Source organism: Rhopalosiphum maidis, chromosome 1 (genome assembly GCF_003676215.2).
Source record: "Rhopalosiphum maidis isolate BTI-1 chromosome 1, ASM367621v3, whole genome shotgun sequence".
In the NCBI taxonomy this organism is placed as follows: Eukaryota; Metazoa; Arthropoda; class Insecta; order Hemiptera; family Aphididae; genus Rhopalosiphum; species Rhopalosiphum maidis.
In genome coordinates this window covers 80,473,292-80,492,509 of record NC_040877.1, presented here as the reverse complement: position 1 = coordinate 80,492,509, position 19,218 = coordinate 80,473,292, and the positions used below count along the sequence as shown (strand labels likewise).

General features: G+C 22.8%; 1 long non-coding RNA gene across 1 annotated transcript in view; it reads left to right on the top strand.

Annotated features, from left to right (window-relative positions):
* Nucleotides 1-1,446: 1,446 nt before the first annotated feature.
* LOC113556657 overlaps nt 1,447-19,218 on the top strand; it is a 216,655-nt gene continuing 198,883 nt past the window's right edge. Inside the window, exon 1 of the long non-coding RNA XR_003405539.1 lies at nt 1,447-1,700. This is a non-coding gene — a long non-coding RNA (uncharacterized LOC113556657). The remainder of the gene's footprint in view (nt 1,701-19,218) is intronic.

Genomic DNA, 19,218 nt, shown 5'->3' with positions numbered 1-19,218 from the left:
AGCATTATTATATTCTTTGACTCTTTATAGCTGCAACATTTTTCTTAACTGAAAAATTATAATTACCGCATTAAATTAGTTATTGGTTACGTTATTTGAAAACGGCCGTTAACCAATAATATTTTGAATCTATATATCTACACAATAATTTTGACAATTTTTACAACTACAACAAATTTTATAAGAATTAGAAATTGAAACATACATAAAAATTAATATGGATTTATACAAATATTTTTTTTAAATTATTGTAAAAAACACTTTTAAGAAATCTTGTAATTTGTAATATATTCTTTAACTACAAGTATAAAGATAAAAAAAAACGATTTAAAAATATTAATGTTGATAATTTATTTTTTTAATATTCACTATTTTTAAGAATTGCTACGTTTGAAATTTAAACGTGTAAAATAATAGGTAAAATAATGAGATTATTTTTGTAGTTAATTATTTGCAGTATTAAAAAATTTCGTAGAACCTGGTTTTACATTTTCAAATTATTAATCGAGTACGAAAATTGTTTGATACCTCTGTTAGTTGAATTAAAACTTTAAAAACATAAAATTTCTTTAAATAGCATAAAAAGAACCTAAATATTTTAAAATTTATATCATGTCTAGAAAACACTAATATAAATATATTGTGAAAAATTACAGTCTCGACAAATAATAATTTTACAATAGAATAGTACAAATACAATTACATTTTTAAAACTTTGTTTCTGTAAAAAATTTTTTTCTCTTAATTTTTTTTTACTTTATTTAGAAAAATACTTGGAATTTTTAATTTTTTGCTTAATACCCTTGATTAATTATTTTGTACTAGTTTATTGTTGACGATCAGAGGAACTGTTTTGATTTTAAAAATGTTTTCGTGTTCCAAGCACTAAAAAAAAAAAAAAAAAAATCGTCTTTGTAAAACCAATATATTCATTACTAGTTCAAAATCTAAAAAGAATTAAACAATAGATAATTTTCAATTTTACCGTTAGTTAAATTAATTGTTTGATTATTTTAGATTATAATTTATATGTCTCATGTATTCTAAATTTATTAAAAAAACAAAAATGTTTAAAAAATGTACTGGAGATCTGACAATGTATATTTCTTTGGCTATTTAAATGTAAACTTAATTTAATAAAAATTAAGTCTCCGGTCTTATAATTTCACTCTATCGCCGCAAGTAAAACAAGGTTTACTAAACAAATTTACCTACGATATATAATAATAATGATAATAATAACAATAACAACAACAACCACAATGTTTTGTATGGTGGCGAATACGACTTAAACGAGGGTATGTTCGGGGGTGCCGAATCGGAATGGTTTGATTGTTTCGGGATAGATGGCGAACGGCGATAATCGATTTCAAAATACTCGTCGCCACCCGACACACAGTTTTGGGTTTGCGGAAACCACCGACAGTTTTCGCGTACCGACCGTGTGCCGTGCATGTAATCGTTGCGGTTCTACGCGCGTTTCGCCCCGATGTAGATATCGCGTGTTTATTGTGTTGGTAATTTACGAGAGATTTTCGTTTTATTACATTTATTTTAGTGTTTTATTATTATTATTTTTCATGAAAGGAGACATCCAACTCGCTTTTACTCTTCGTGGTGTTGTGCGGTAATCATAGTATTTATTTTGTTGGTTGGCAAATAAAAAATTTTCCGGAAAATTGTAAAACGATCGTAATCGAGTGAGTTCATTTTTAATTGATATGAAGTATTTGTTTTATAGACAAATTTTTTTTTCTTAATTGGGGGGGGGGTTAAAATATTTATAGACAAAAATATATCTGACATGATTACATTTATACAATTACAGAATGGTATGTAGGATAATTATTAATTTTTGATAGCTACTATAATCGATATGTGAATAATGTGAATAAGCATGAATACATTTAATTTGTATTTATATAGTCATTAATTTGCTGATTTTTAAATACATTTTTTCTATGAAAAATCAATAGAAAAAATAATTGTTTAAATTTGTGTACCTATCTATTTAATATGTATATACGTCGTGTGGAATTTTATTGTTTATTTTTGTTTTTTTTTTGTGTTTTTTTTTTTTAAATGATTAATGCGATTATAATTACCACAGAATATTTAGATTGAATTCTTGGAGAATATTACGGTCACTCATAAAAACAATTTAATTATAAATGCGTATTTTAAACACCATTGAATTATCATTAGTAGTTATGTATAGTTAAAAATGTTGACTTTTGACATATTCATAAAAATTACGTTAAAATTCGGTTAGCTTAGTAAAAATAAATTATCCGTATTAAATTCAAAAATAATATAATTAAATTAAATTCGTTATAATTGTTATTAAGCTGTACAAGTAATAATTGATTAATTTTGTCACCACGTTAAATACAATTCAATACCCTAGGCACATAATATAATAATGGATTTAAACAAATAATTTTAACTTTATAAAGACTGAAAAATATTACTTATTGATTAATTTTCAATGAATTTCCTGTTATAAATATATCAATAAAAAAATCAAAAAAAAAAATAACTATGCTGAAAAAAAAATGTGACAGAAACAAATTGTCATTGTAGTTATATGTATGATTTATATCTATTAAAAATAAAAAATCGTGATTATGAATACCTATAAGTACCTAAAGATTTATTATCATAAATTAATTCAAAAAAATAAACGATAAAAATATAAAACGCTAGAGTGAAAGAAAATTATTTAACAAGCATTATGCTTTGGTACTAATATTTATTTTTCGTACATACATAAGCTTGTATTAGAATAAAATTATAGGTACTTGCGATCAATGAGTTATAATTGAGTTTAAACAATAATTTTAATCGTATATTTTAGATTTTTTTTTATAAAATTCTATACAATTTTTCAATACGATTTTTTTTTTAATTTTATAGCTTTGACTGTTTACTTAGGTAGATAAGTAAATCATCCATGTTTTAGTTTAATATTGTGTTAATTTTAACTTAATTATTGCTCTTTATCGTGTAGATATGAATCATAAATGTTAATATTAATTATTTTTCATAATTATATGCGAAATTAAATTATTGCTTATATAATTTTAAGAATATATCAATTTTAAAGATGTAACTAAGTAAATATTAACGAATATTGTTTGAAATAATGGTGAGTTATGTAAAAGAATTAAAATTTTATTTTGGTATAAATAAAAATACGAGTCCAATTCCTAATCCAGTTGAATTATATTATTTTTAATTTTAATATTCTGAATTTCTGACATTATTATAATTTCCATAACAGTTATGAAACATTGGACGTTAAGAGAAGTTATAGTAATATCATCGATCATTATATTACACTATTTAATAGTACTATTAAAACATTTTGAATATAACCTATTTTGTTTATTATAGAATATAATATTGAATTATAAATTATAACTCATTGAATATTGAAGTTTAAAATGTTTACATAAAATGTACTTTTATTATAACTAATAAAAATCAATAATAACTACTTTTATTATTAACTTATAACAAATACCTACCTATAGGTATAATATACAAAAATGAGAAATGAAAAATTATATTATTGGTGTATTAAAGATACAAATATTTTTGCAATTCATAAAATATGGACAATATTTTTTACTTTAAAACATTAAATATAATATGTATACGTATATCTTGTAATTATTTTGTAATAACAATTACGGGTGACCGCATTTACGTTTGTCGAATAATACTGCCACAGTCAGTATAATATTCATAATGTTTAGAACACCACATACATTACGAAGCTCGTTAACCGTTAGGCTGCATAGTAGCCAAAAAAGATTTGTCTACCAACGAACGGATTCGTTTTTGTGCCAAATTGAGTAGGTATTATAATATATGTCGTATCCACCACTATACTTTGTTGTATTAAACAAAAATGTTATGGTTGTGATCTATAATGTACTGTTATGCCAATGCATTTATTAGTGAGTTAATATGATAGTTGATAATATTTTTATTAGATTTATTGACATTAACAGACACCAATGTCTTATAATACCGTAATAATAAATTAGAGATATTATTGTATTTATTAATACTAGAAAACCCACTTTATTTATGGCTTTTTCAAAACCACCAGTATTAATATAAAAATTTTAAAGCATGATATATGTTTATTATAATATATAATATATTAATATCAGACAAATGATTTAAGAAGCAGTTACAATTTTAAATTGGATAATAAAATAATAGTAGTGGTACAAGTTTATTTTAATAATACTTTACTTCATTGCAGATATTTTTGTCCATATATAAGTTATAGTAGCTGAGGTGGAGACTACGTTTATAACTATCAATTGTAAATTGTAATATTATATTAATTATATAATTTAAAACTTTTTTTTACTAATGTTAGTATTAATTATTTTTTTTCTTTTTATCGCTATGTCCCTTTTGACATTTGACACCTACTTTACACTTGAGAATTACCTACAAGCCCATTTTTTTTTTTAATGTTCGCTTATCAAATAATTAAATGCATGAACATATGTTCTATAACCTTATTCGACACAAGCAAAAATGCTGCAGGTATATAATATTGTCATTTTTTATAAAGGATAGTATATAATAAATAAAAAAAAAATGGTACAACAGTGAAATGTCACATCTATACATCTCATTATACTATATCATATATGTAGCTACTTAAAATGTATATTTTATACATGAAAACAATACAACTATTTTTTAATCATATACAGGAATAAAATTTTTATTTTTATTTCATTAGTAATAAATTCATAAATAAAATGAATTTTTGATAGTATTTTTTTTTGTAAATAGATTTAGAGGATTTTAGAAAAAATAGTAGATAGCCGTTGAGTAGACATAAATATTATTAATTTTATCGTGTCTACTAATAAAATATCATAATCAACGAAAAACTACCATATTGTTAGTATCTTTACATATTATTTTCTTTAGTTTTCCATGGGTATTCTTGATGGCTTTAATTTAAAAAAAAATTGTTAATACTTTTCATAAAGTATTGACGTTGGAACTGAGTAATGATCACGTTAAAAATTATGCTGAATAATGATGAACTTTTGTACATTTCCACCATATTTCAAACATTTAAATAAAATTGCATAATTGTTTATGTTTAGTTAATGTAAAATTATAAATATGATATTTTCATAATTTTTCATTCTGTTTATGACTGCAAAATATTAACTTTAAGATCACTGATTTTTAAAATGTCATCGTTAAGAACATTAGACTTATCTGTGTAAATTGTGACTTATATTGGGTTTATTATAAACAGTATCTAAACGATAAACCACAACCATTTATCTGATTATTAATGCGATAATAATGACATTAAAATACTACATCAGTAAGTAATCTCAGTCCAAAATTCCTGTACGTAAATAACATATCAAAAAAAATTATTATCTGGGACCCGACTATAATGTTATGTGTCTAATAAGAAAAAACACTGTGTCTATTATTAATTTTAAACTAAATTAAAAAAATTATACTTAGACGATAATATAGTATTATGCTCGAATTTTTTCTTTGATAAAAAAAAAAAATTCGAATAGATAAAAATGATAGTTATCATATTTAAACTAAGATGATTTTTATGAAGGTTTGTTAGATGAATAAAGCTATACATAATCATATAAAATTAAAGAGAATCAGTAAAGCATTTGATCCGTTTAACTACATGGATAAAAATTCCTCTGGGAAAAATATCTACCGCTAAAACGTGGGGTGAGTCGAACGAATAATGGCGGAGCATTGGCCGATGAGTTGGTGGTGGTAAGGGTATGTCAAAGAGATTCAAATACACTTAAACTTTACCGGACCACGTATCGGCAAACTTTAAATGGACCGAAAACTTGGCAGCTATAGTGATGCTCACAGCCCACGTGTACATACGCTTATGGTGTATAATGTAATAACGATGTTCGTGACGAAGCTATTATACAGCCTATATAACTTATAAGTTATACAATACTGTTTATTTAAAAAATACGTCCATCGTAAACGGGTTAAATTAAGTCATCATATCACCCCGCGTCCATACTCCTTCTCTGTCTGTTCTACATTGTTGAAAATTAAACAATATACATATTAGCCTAAGATATTTGAATTTGAATAAAAATTTATTTTTTTCGGAATACTTACGCATAGTATTATAATCTTTCGAAAATAAGTTTTAGAAAAAATGGATTAATTATTTTCAATTTTTATTTTGTATTTCTTACATCTAATTTTAAATAAATATTCATGTAAGACTGTTATTTTATTTTATTTTTGTGTTTTTGGATATTGTGGATATATTTTAACATCTGAATATCCTTAAATAGGTAGGTGGGTATGTAAAAAGTAGATTCCGACAACGAAATCCGTGAGGTATCTAATACGTACACGTCCGTCTGTTGTATTAACTGTTATGCTATTAAGGTGGATAGTGTACGAAATACTAATAATATTTACGTTCCCATGTGTAAACGAAAACGAATTTTTTGTAGAAATTATATTACAGCTACACTATTGTACGAAAATAAATACCTATAATAAAATCTTATTACTTACGGATGTTACCTTTGTTATTGAATTGTTTAATAATTACTTGCAAATTAATTCTATTCGTATCCTTAGTGTTTTTTTTTATTATTAAATAATATGTTTCTTGTAAAATCGTATGTTCTTATTTTTTCTAAGTCTTATTTTCTTTTAAAATTTTAGCTTTTTTTAAATTTAATTGAATTATTTGAGGAATTTTATTATTATATGCCTATAAATTTATGGATTAAATTAAATTGAAGTTCGAAAATATATAATTACAGCTCTATTATAGGGTATGATATATTAAAAATACTATGTACCTATATATAAATAAACGATACATCTTCAAATTTGTTAAGCCATCCTAAATACAGATCATGTTATACCATTAGTTTACATTATTTATGTTACGAAGTTTAAAAACTACAGCATTTAACAATAATATATTTTCAAAATTTTTTCTCAAACGTTTGTAGTTTTGCTACAATGATATTCTTAAAATACGATCTGTGCACGCCTTTCATTAAATTATATATTACATGATCCAAACTTTTAGCGTAGGGCATTTTTATCAAAAGTTCTATATTCAACAACACCTAATAAATTTACTAGCTGCTATACTTAAGAGTGTTGACATTGATCTGTAATAGCGTATTTTCATTTTTATGATTTATTCATTTCAGCTATGTATAAATGTATTCGTTGTAATTTCTGAAATAATTATGTGTAATGTGTAATTAAATTTCTCTACCGAATTTAAAATTGATAATTCATATTCTTTATATTTTTCTGCAAAATGTGTTGGATGAATAAAATAAAACCACTTTTGATCTGTTTTCATTTTCAAATTATTTAAAGAGTTATTAATGTTATTATACTTTATTATATCGTTATTTTGTTGTATAGTTTTTGTCATACGTGAGATATGAATATGAATGTGTATTACTATTATACATATTTGGGTACCGCAATTTGAAAAAATAATACACATTAATATATTACACGTTTGTCAAAAGCATATGGATCATGTTTGAATCTCCCGTAAAATTAAATTTATTTAGAACGAAAAATAAAATTGTTTTTTTTTCCTAAAATATATTCGTCTATCTTCGTGTATTCGGTTCTTCAAAGAACCTTAGCTCTCCCGGCATAAAAATGTGTTATAAAATGGATATCCACTCATAATAGTATATAAGAGTAGCATAGGTTCAAAGTATAAATCATACATATATATTCAGAAACATACAATATACCTTAACCATAATATACACACGCATTACCAAATGTGTTGTATCTGGTCGGATTATTTATTATGTATGTCGTAGCTGCAAAATAATTTAAATACATACCTGTATTTAATTTATGTCGTTAGGCATTTAGGCCATTTGATATTGGGTTTGAAATTCATAAAAAAACATCGTATTGTATAAACCTGTTCATAAATATTGTATACTTTTGTAAAATACTGACTATAATCTTAGTATTTTATATATTTTTTTTTTTATAAAAAATAATTAACAAAGAAATATATTTGTCCATAAAATTATTATGTTTTGTTTGCCAATAATGAGTATACACTATTTATGTATACAATTTTCAAATAATTATAATGTTATGCATTACGTATTTTTTTAATTTTGAGCGTGGCGATGAGTTTATTGATCTTACAGAATGTGTGTGTTATTATTTTAGTTAATCGTCATCTTTTGGGGTAGTAAAAATGCTTCAATTATCTTAACTTTGGTGGTTATTTTTGATAGTAGTTCTCAGTTCTTTTTTTATAATCAAGAAGAACAAAAAAAAAAGTATTGCAGATTATTTTTAAGATATTATCTACGTAATAAATATTTCCAAAAAAAAAAAAAAAAAAATATATACTCACTAAAATATTAATAGTAAAATAAATTAGTTTAAAAGCAATGCTAAAAAAATATGGGGAAGATAGTACAACTCTGCTGTATAGTAGATACAAACTACGGATTGGGTCATTTCAATAGGTATCTCTATTAAATTTGAATTTAATAATTTATCAGTGTGTATACGTTATTGTATTATTAATGTTTAAATAGTATCATAAGAATAAATATAATTTATACAATTATATATTGTTGTTATTAACTTTTCAGTCAATACAGCTTACCGTAAAATAAGTTTGCGTTGGTTTGTGGCAGTGGTTCATTGGTTCTCAACCAATATTCCACAGACGGAACACCTAGGTGTTCCGTGGACTTGGTATAAGTGCTCCGTTAAAATTTTAAAATCGGTAAAAAAATATTTAAAAATTAAAAAAAATGTATATAATTACTGTTGTAGTTTACGGCGGTGTTCCGCGAAAATCTTATAAAACGTTAAGTATTCCGTCATTCAAAAAGGGTTAAGAACCACTAGTTTATGGTATAATTTACAGATAAATAAAATCAAAATATTAATTTTTATGTTTAGAAAATGTCACAATGTAAAATTATACGTAAGTCTGTAAAAGTTTTAAATTCCCAGGAGTAATGTAATTCAACCATCAAGTAATTAATATCATAATTTTATTCATTATTAAAATATGTGATTTATCCAAATTCAAATTCAAAAAAAAAAGAATTAGCCTATTTTTAATATTTTATGCGATTATAAATTCAACTTATACGGGATTTAATAATTTATTTTTTTAGAATTTTGACAGCGAATAATTTTTTATAATAAAATATTGATAGAAAAAAAAAATGTTAAAATTGAAACACACTATAACTGTTTTAAAAAGTGATGACAGACAAAAAAAAAACACACACACATAATTTTAAAATCAATATATTAATCAATTAATCGCTCCACTTGGAATCTAAATTATATTATTATTATTTAAATAATATAATATAATATAATAGATAATAAGATAATAATATAATCGTATTATTACGTATTTTTATTACATTTTTATTTATTTTTATAGATAGATAAAAAATTATATAATTATAAATCGAAAAAAAAATTTGATAATTAAAATTTTTATCGTCAATTTCTATAGCATAAAAAGTGTCAAAATACTTTAAAAACTATATAATTTCTAAAAACTGTCAATATAAATATCTGGAAAAAGTTTTGAGTACTTGAGCTTATTTATTTTTTAAATACAACAAAAAATTGGTTTTGTTGAAAACTGTAGGTGTTAAGATATTAAATTTCCGTTTTTCACTGTGTTTTGTTAATTTCCTGATTATTAAGAAAAATACTAAAAATTGTACTACTTTTGACTTTCTAGCAAATATGCTTCATTAATCTAATTTTCTACCAAAAACTATCACTTAAAGTTGATTATTGAAGTGTTTTAGTATTTTTGTTGTTCAAAAGGTGATGTCCAATATAAAAACAATTAATGTTAATTTGAGTATTTAAGTTCATTCATTTTTTATTTATATTTGTATAAGGACCTGATATCATAAACTTTCATACATATTATTCTGATATATCTTGTAAATTTTTTATATTGAAAATGCTATAAATACGGTGTATTTATTAATAAATAATTATATGATGTAAAATTATAATTGCAGTACATATAATTATTAATCGCTATTATTGAAAATAATTCTAAATTACTAAAAATTATGAAGTCATTTGTAATATGCAGACAAAAAAATCAACGTCTTATTTTTTTTTTTTTTAACAAAGCAATACCTGCTGTGTTTTAGTATTTTAAATGATTTTTTCAGCCTTTCACAAGTATATTCTAGTTTCATTTCTAAAGACAAATATTAAAATTTAAACCTAAGGTAAGACACATCAAAAGAATTTTTATAGATTTATATATTATACTTTTCGAAAATAAAATATCTTTTTTTTTTTAAAAACTTCGGTTCTTTTTTTCCAGATATTTTACTTATTATGTCTGTTTCTGACACAAAAATTATTTCTTATGTTCACCAACTTTTCTTTTGTTCTTTCAATTTTTTACTTGGTCGTTTTTATTTAGGCTAATAATTCACACTTTTGCAGACAGATTTACACTTTTTTTTCTAATCAAAGTAAAGAAATATGTATGTTTTAAAATACATTTCTTAAAAGAAAAAGAAAAAGAAAAATAAAAAAAATAAACCTATTTACCCACGTTTGAGACATTTTCTTTGGTTTAGAAAATGATTGTTGTCTATAGCTTAAAGATATGAATTAAAGATCAGTCCTTGCACCAACGCTAAGTTTATAATAAAGATAAATATAAATATTAATTTTATTTCATGGATTGGTTTAATTAATTTTTGAAAATGTACAATATTAAATAGATTAAATGTTCTTTAATACGCAATATATATTATGTTTTCACTTATTATATGTACGGTGTACATATTATAATATCACTTTACGTGTAAAATATCTGTTGTGTGTAGCATGAGCGTATCATTTTTAAATTTAATCTTCTACAAAATAATATGTATGTATATATATATATATATATATATTTATATATTTATTTATCCCTCGATATTCATATTTAATAATTTATTTTTCACATTATATTTCTATCTATACTGTATCACGTGATGATATGTGATGATTAGGATGATCATACTATATTTCCACATTTTACCTATTATAATACACAATATTTTTAACAATATTATATATGTGCTAGTTATTAAATTAATTTAAAACAACAAATCATTTACTAAAACTTATTTTAAGTTTAAATAACAATTATGCTTTGGTGATTTTCAAAGTTGGCGGTGAGTACTGCCTCTTGTAGGCTTTTTTAAATTTGATAAGGGGCGTTTTAATGAAGGGGGTGCTAAGGAGGCTTCCTCCTGAATCGTCCCGATTTTATTGTGACTTTCATTTTTATTGTTCATAATCATAACTTATTGCAATATAATGTGTAGGTATAAATAAAATGTATACACACTATAAAAATTTAGTGTATAAAAATGAAAATTGTTTGTAGAGTTTTGTTTTTTATTAAATTAAATTGTTGATTATAAACTGTAATTATTTTTAATGTATTAGGGATAAAGTGGTGTAAGATTTTTTAAAACTCAAAAGGAGTATTGAGTAAAACAAAGATTGGGAAATACTGATATAAATAAACAAATATACTTGAATACCTTTCATGGTACTTTTATCATACAAAACCTCACTATATTTACAACTTTTTTTCTTTTTTTTTTGCAATTGAAACATGTTTATTCTACTTGTTTATATTTTTTTTAATAGATCACGCGCAGACGCGACTCCTACAGTTGAAAATTACATAGATTTATATAAAGTGTTCGTATTTACACGATAGAAACTGATACATGGATGTACAAAACTATTTTTGGCAGATGTGTATTAAAAATCGTTTTATATTATATTAAAGTATCTAATGCAACGGTTAAAATAATTTTAGGATCAATTTATTCACAATAAACGTTTGGGTGGGAATATATGTCAAATTAATTTATACATGATCTAGAAAACACTTACTATGCTCTGACATATTTTAATTGCTAGTACTTGAAGTCAGATTTTTGTTTTAATTTATTTTTTTAATCTATTGGTTGGTCCAAAAGATTTCGTATCGTGTAAAGCAAACACATTACAATTATGGTAAATGTCAATTACAAATTAAGTGTTTAAGTATTTTTTTTTACTGAAATAAAAATTGTGTTTGCAATATAGGTATTATGATTCAATAATGCACGCAACGCAGTTTTTATCTAATTGTCGACATTCACTAACAATTTAGGTTTATGTCGACATTCACCGGTTACTATTCGCATTCATTCACGACTGTGCACATACATAGTTACACGTATAATATAATATAGATATACCTATAAATAAATATCAGTACAATCCTTTATTTATTTTATAAAAGTAAACTGCAAATAAATTCAACTGACTGAATAAATATTTCTGTGGAATAAAATAGTACCTATAAAACTTCTGTAATATCATACCATATTCTTTGTTTTGTAAACTACGTGAATAATCTTATAATTCTTAGCTTACGCAGTTATACACACAGCATTATTTATTAAAATTTCAATTTTTTTAAGGTACCACCATAGTTTATTTCTATAATGCGCATAAATCACAAAAACTTTAAGCCACGGATATTTTATTAGTTAAGTGTCCATTTGTATAATTGCATTTGATTTAAAATCCACGAACAATTAAACTCATTATTTAATAATTTATAAATTGAGTTAATAATATGATTCATATTTGCATTTATATTATATATATATATATTAGATCCATTAAAACATAAGTTACAACGGGAAATACAGAAATAATAAATGCATTAATAATTAGATATTGTAATTTTTAATTATTATGATAAAATATTACAATTTATGATATGAAAAAATTATATATATTATATAAGTGTATATATCTGTTATATTGACAACATAAACAGAGTAATAATAAATATAATTTTTTTCCCTCTAATTTATTATTTACAAACAAAAATATAGTTTTAAATAATTAAACCGTTTTTTAGTTTTCATTCATGGCTTATATTTTAAGTTCATTGTGAAATAATTTAAAAAACAATCACTACCTTTTAGTAACATAATATGTACAAAGCTTTTGGCTTGATTTCTATCAAAATGATAAGTGCAATTTTTATTACATTTTTTAATTTCAGTATTTCTTCTAAATTTAAACACTTAATAAGTTTTTATCCATGAAGAATTTACATAAATATAAAACAACACTGTTGTCATTTATACATGTAAAAATGCATATTTTTAAGGAAAAAATAAAAATATTTGAAAATAATTATTCTATTTAATTTGAATGTTGTCATACCACTGAAATAATTATTTTCAATGATTTAAAATAGCAATAAATCAAAATAGTTACAATCATATTCTTAGCTTTAAAAATTTAACTAAAATCATCGTATTAAAATCTTGATATATATCAAAATGTAAAATAAAAAGTTCAAAAAGTTTTTGTTTTAAATTGATATAATGTTAATTTAATAAATTGAAATATAAAATGTTTAACATGCTCATTAATTTAGCTGCTAATTTATAAGTACCTACTTGAACTCTTGTAATGTAGTACAAGGTAAGGTTAAATAAAATATGAGTATTAATAACCTTTAAAGTTAAATTAACTTTGTACAACTATTTTTAAGACTTAAAATTAGATAAGATTGTGATCGGTAGCCTGATGTGTTATAAACATAGGCCCAATTATTGTTGTAATTATCAAGAACAAAGTAACTAGACATTTAGTTATGTCATTAAAGTCATTATAGAATATATGCATGTAATCATTATAAACAATGTAAAATTATAAGTTTAATAAATTAGATGAACATTAAAATAAGATTAATTAAAGTTAGAATTAGCATTTAGCATTAATTTTAAATACTAATATTAGCTAATAAAATTCCTCGAATTTAACTACCTATTGTATTCAATTACAGAAAAAAAAATTATAAATCATGACTCATTATACATTATTTTTTTAAATTGATTTATCGCTATATAAAATAATATAATAATAAAAATTGGTACAAAATCTTGTTGAATTATTTACTTATCCTCTTTATTTTCAATGTATATTCGGTTTTAAATTAATATTAGTTAATATCCAAATTATAAAATCTTTAGTTTTATTTATTCTTCTATATTATACATATTATATAGGTACATAGTTAATAAATTAAACGCATAAAATATTAACTACCTAACGTTATAATTAAGAAAGTTAATACTTGATATACTTATATATATATTTAATCATAATTTAAAATATTGGAATTGTATTTTGTAAATTAAGCTTAGCGATAACAAATATTATAACCTTTTCATATTTATATGCTAAAATATAAATTCAAATTATTGAAATTAAGTATAAATTACGCACTCGAAGTTTTAATTATGATAAAGGTAGGACAAATGAATGTATAAGACAGTGTTCTTAATTAAAAATAATAAATTATAGTAGTTAAATGATATTGTTATTAAGACATTCTAAAACCAAATTCCCCTTAATAATTTCCATTTACGGAGAACTGTTATTCTTTATTAAGATTTTAAAATAAAACTCATAAAATGTTTAGCCTATTACAAATGCTTTTTTAATTTTAAGTTATGGTTTCGAGATACTCTACTATAATAGGTACTAGATTTTACTTAATTAAGTATATCAATAGCGTGTCCAAGAAATTTAAGGTTGAATAAATACCCTTACCCCTACTTATCAAAGTATTTTATAGAAACTAATAAGTAATACAAATAATTAAACTATTAGTCAATAGATTATAATGAATGATGTATTTGAAAGGATACATAAAACAATTTAAAAAACAAAATTACATTATTTAACGTTTTTAGTCACTGCGTCATTTAATGCTTTTCATTTTTAAGCTTTAAGATGAACAGCTAACCTAGTAAGCTAACAAGACTATTAGTCACTATTAAGTTGATTCAAAATAAGTATATTTTTTAAACAATAATTAACAATACTTATATATTATTATTTTAAAATATCTAAAAAACAGAAATTATTCTTTATTGAGACATTATTAATATTTTAAGGCTAGAAAATACTATTTTTAATAGATGATTTAAGTATATTTTCTTCATTGAGATATGTTTATCAAATTAATATAGACAAACCCATACCAATAGACCAGATTTTAAAAATTAAGAATGATAAAATACAAATAACCTATAAATACTGATTCCTAACACACACGACCATAGTATAATCATACTCATAGATAATATAATACATAGTATATCAAAAATAATATATAATTTTTTATCAAATTTTCATATTTTAAAGGACTTTAATGTGTAGCACTCATTGGCGCATGGAAAGATCTATCTTTCAAGTTTAATATTTTCCCTAAAATCAACAAAAAGCACATATTTTTAGAATTTTTAATTGGTACCTCTAAATTTTTAATGAACGATGTTTATTAATTGTACCTTCTTTTTCCAGTTCTATATTACAAGAAAATATTTTACCTTCAGATAAGGTGAATCTTAAGATCCATCATCCAAATTACACCTCAATACTTCATGATGATTATAATAAACTAAACATTTCTTGATAGAATGACATAATGACCGTATTTATTTTTATATTCTTGTGTTTGGGTTATATGTGGATATTTTATTGAAAGCTACTTTTTCCTGAGGTTTAAATTAAAAATGTAAAATATTTGAATATTATAAGAGATAAATTAAAGATGTATACTAAAATTATTTTTTTTATTTTAATATTTTAAAAAATCTGATTATATTATGTACTCGTAAGTATAATATGTAGGTAAATATATTAAATATTGGTGAAAAAAAATGAAAATGAAATTTTATTTAATGACATTAAAATCTAGAATGGATTGATATGTAATAAATATGTAGTTTCTTGTTGCCACCGTTCTTCGTGAATGTTGCCCGTCCATGTTATTCAGTTTTAATTAGAAACTTTTCCACTCGTGTATTTTATTTTATAGACGTGTGGGAACGAGGATTATTTGATATATTGATATTTATATGCATATATTATGAATTTATGAATAGATATTATATATATATATATATATATATATCATTATATCACTAAGTACTTAAGATTTTATACTGATGAGTATAAGTTTTCATAAAACTATTGTTGAGTATGTTTTTTATTTATTTTTTTTAATACATATGTTTACTACCATAAAAATTATTTTTTCAAGTAAACAGAGCATATATATTAAAATACTAAAACACTATAATATTAAAATTAGAGAACACTAATATAGAACCATAGGTCCACAGCAGGTTTATACAACGTGATATTATGCATTAATGCTAATTTAAAATGTTATTCTTTTAATTAAATTTAAGAATGAATCCATGTTTCAGTGAATAAATAAAAATACATAGGTTATCTGGTAAATACTCAGTACTTTAAATTAGGTATACGTTTTTAATTATAAGTTTACTAAACTTTAAATTAGAATTATTACGATTAATAAATATATAAATATATATCTTAATACATTTATGTAAACCTAGTCAAATTATAGCTAATTATATTAAATCTTAAATAAAAGTATGTTTATCATAAAACATCACACGGTAACTACTTGAAATACATTTGTAATATGCGATGACAAATTTAAATTTAAATTGTAAAAAAAAACTGTAAAAACAACAACTTTTGTATAAAATATTTATTGAAGGGTCAGAAAATTTACCCATAATTTGAACATTGAACATTTGGTTGCACCTGTGGCTGGTTTTTGTGAACTTCCTACAATTAAGATCTTTATGACAACCTTTCTGTTTAATTTTTATAATAAAACTTTTAGCACTAAATTACGTGACTAAATACAATTTTACATTAAAAATCATCCGGGAAGTTGTACCATGGTATAGTTGTAGGTATCAAGTGTACTTTGTTATTAAGTAGGTAGGTCACTTTAATAATATAATTGTTAAAATTGAATTCAATGGCATATTATTGCATCTTTATGAAAATAAATTCCGATCGAAGACCGTCTGTAAGCTTATTATATATATATATTGATATTTATAATTTATTTTTAAATTAATAATAGAGACAGATTTGATTGTGTCAAAAACTGGTTCTTGTAAACATTTTCATAATTTTTGCTAATATAGTTGAAGAAAGACACAAAAATAATAAAGAAAAAAGAAAAAAACAAATATCATTATTAAGCTAATGCATTCATAGCTCAGAATCTAGATATACGGGAGTAAGTATTTACACTCAGGTTTATTAATTATATAAACTTGTTGGAAATTATTGTAAACATTATATTTTCGATTTGTATACTCGATTATTGTACATCAACCAATGTGTATTAAAATTATACTACATTAAAAATGTTCTTAAATATATTTTATTATATCTACTCACACCAAATAATAACAAGAATATTAATTTAAAATCCACTAGATTTCTTAGTTATAACTAAAGCACGGATTTCTATGCAATTGTATAATATTTTTTTCCTTTTAAAATTTTTGAATTTTGATCAATAATCTATACGAATCATATTGGTTTGAAATTATTGGCAACATTTTTTTTTTGAATATTTCGGCATATTTTATAGTCATTGTATATTTCTGCATATTTTTACGAAAATCAAAATGTATTGTGCACAGTAGCAAAATTAAAAAAAAGTATAAAATAATATTTTTTCGAGTAGAAGAATCAAAAATATACAAAATAATAATTGAAATAAATATTAGATAAACTTAAGATCAACTTGATGATATTTATCAAGACCTATCAATACTCAGTTGCTTCAAATATGGTCAAATCACTTCGGTAGACGTCGAACGATCGTTCTCAATGTCTAATCATGCAATGGCAATTAAACGTCACAGCTTCACTGAAAATAAATTAGAAATGTATATGGTCATTCATTTTAATAATAAATAAAATGTCAATAAATTTATTAACATTTAACTCACAAACTTTTAATATATTTTTTAAAATTGTGATGTAAATTATTAACATTTTCTAGTTTACTTGTTGCATATTTTTTATTATTTTTATTCATTTTAATGTTAAATTAAATTTAAAAAATATATTAATTTACAAAACCTTTTTTATAATATTAAAATACATAAAATTGTGATGATAATAATTAAAATTGCGTATTTTTACAAATTTGACTGCATATTACGAGTATAATATGGCATATTTTGATACTTTTTAGTGCAAACAATCCGCACTCTAGTCTTAGCCGTTAGGTTAGGTAACTGACCTACGCTTTTATAAAATATAATTTACAAATATCAGCTAAAGTAGCCAACCAAAAAGTTGTACTGATTTTATGTTGAAAAAAAACATACCTACATAGTTTGTGCTACTCAAGTTTGGTTAAGGATAAAGCTTAGACTTTTGGAAAACATAGATCAATGTGTCGAATACGTTTTATGACTTTCCTTTTTGTCTATTGACTTGGGAATTCAAAAGGAATGTTGACCTTATTCTCTTATTTCTCAAGTTAAAATTACAGATCTTATTGTTTCATTTCGTGGTCAAATTGGAATTACATTCTTTTAAGGTTTACAGTTGGAAAAGAAATGGCGTGATGTATATTATATATATAAATAAGTCTTATGATTTTCAATTTGTCATCAATTTTAATTTTAATATACTTAATAATAATATAATATTATAATTTATAATAGCATAAAATAATAATTAATAAATGCAAAATATAATAGTTGTGATAATATTATAATATATATATTTAATGAACACGTTTATTTTCCTTTGGATCCTATTTGATTTATTTTGAAAAAATAAAAACTTACATACCAAGTGATAACAGCATCTTACATTTACATTACTAATACAAATATCGTACTATAAAATGTATTATTACTTGTAAAATATGTAAATATTGATAAAATACCTGAAAAATATATTTTATGATCATGAAACAATTTTTACATATAATATGATATCAATTATAAAAAGCCGAATAGGTTACCTACACCTAGATTATCTAATAATCACTCTTTGAGTTTTCTCATCTTAACACAGGATAGTGAGTTGTGTGAAGTGGAATTATATTTGAAAGTATTGATAAACTATTGAGTTCTAAAAACAATAATTGTATAATTAGACAAAACCATTCGTGCTGAAATGTCTTTAATATTTATCAATAACAACCAACTTTTTCATAAACTT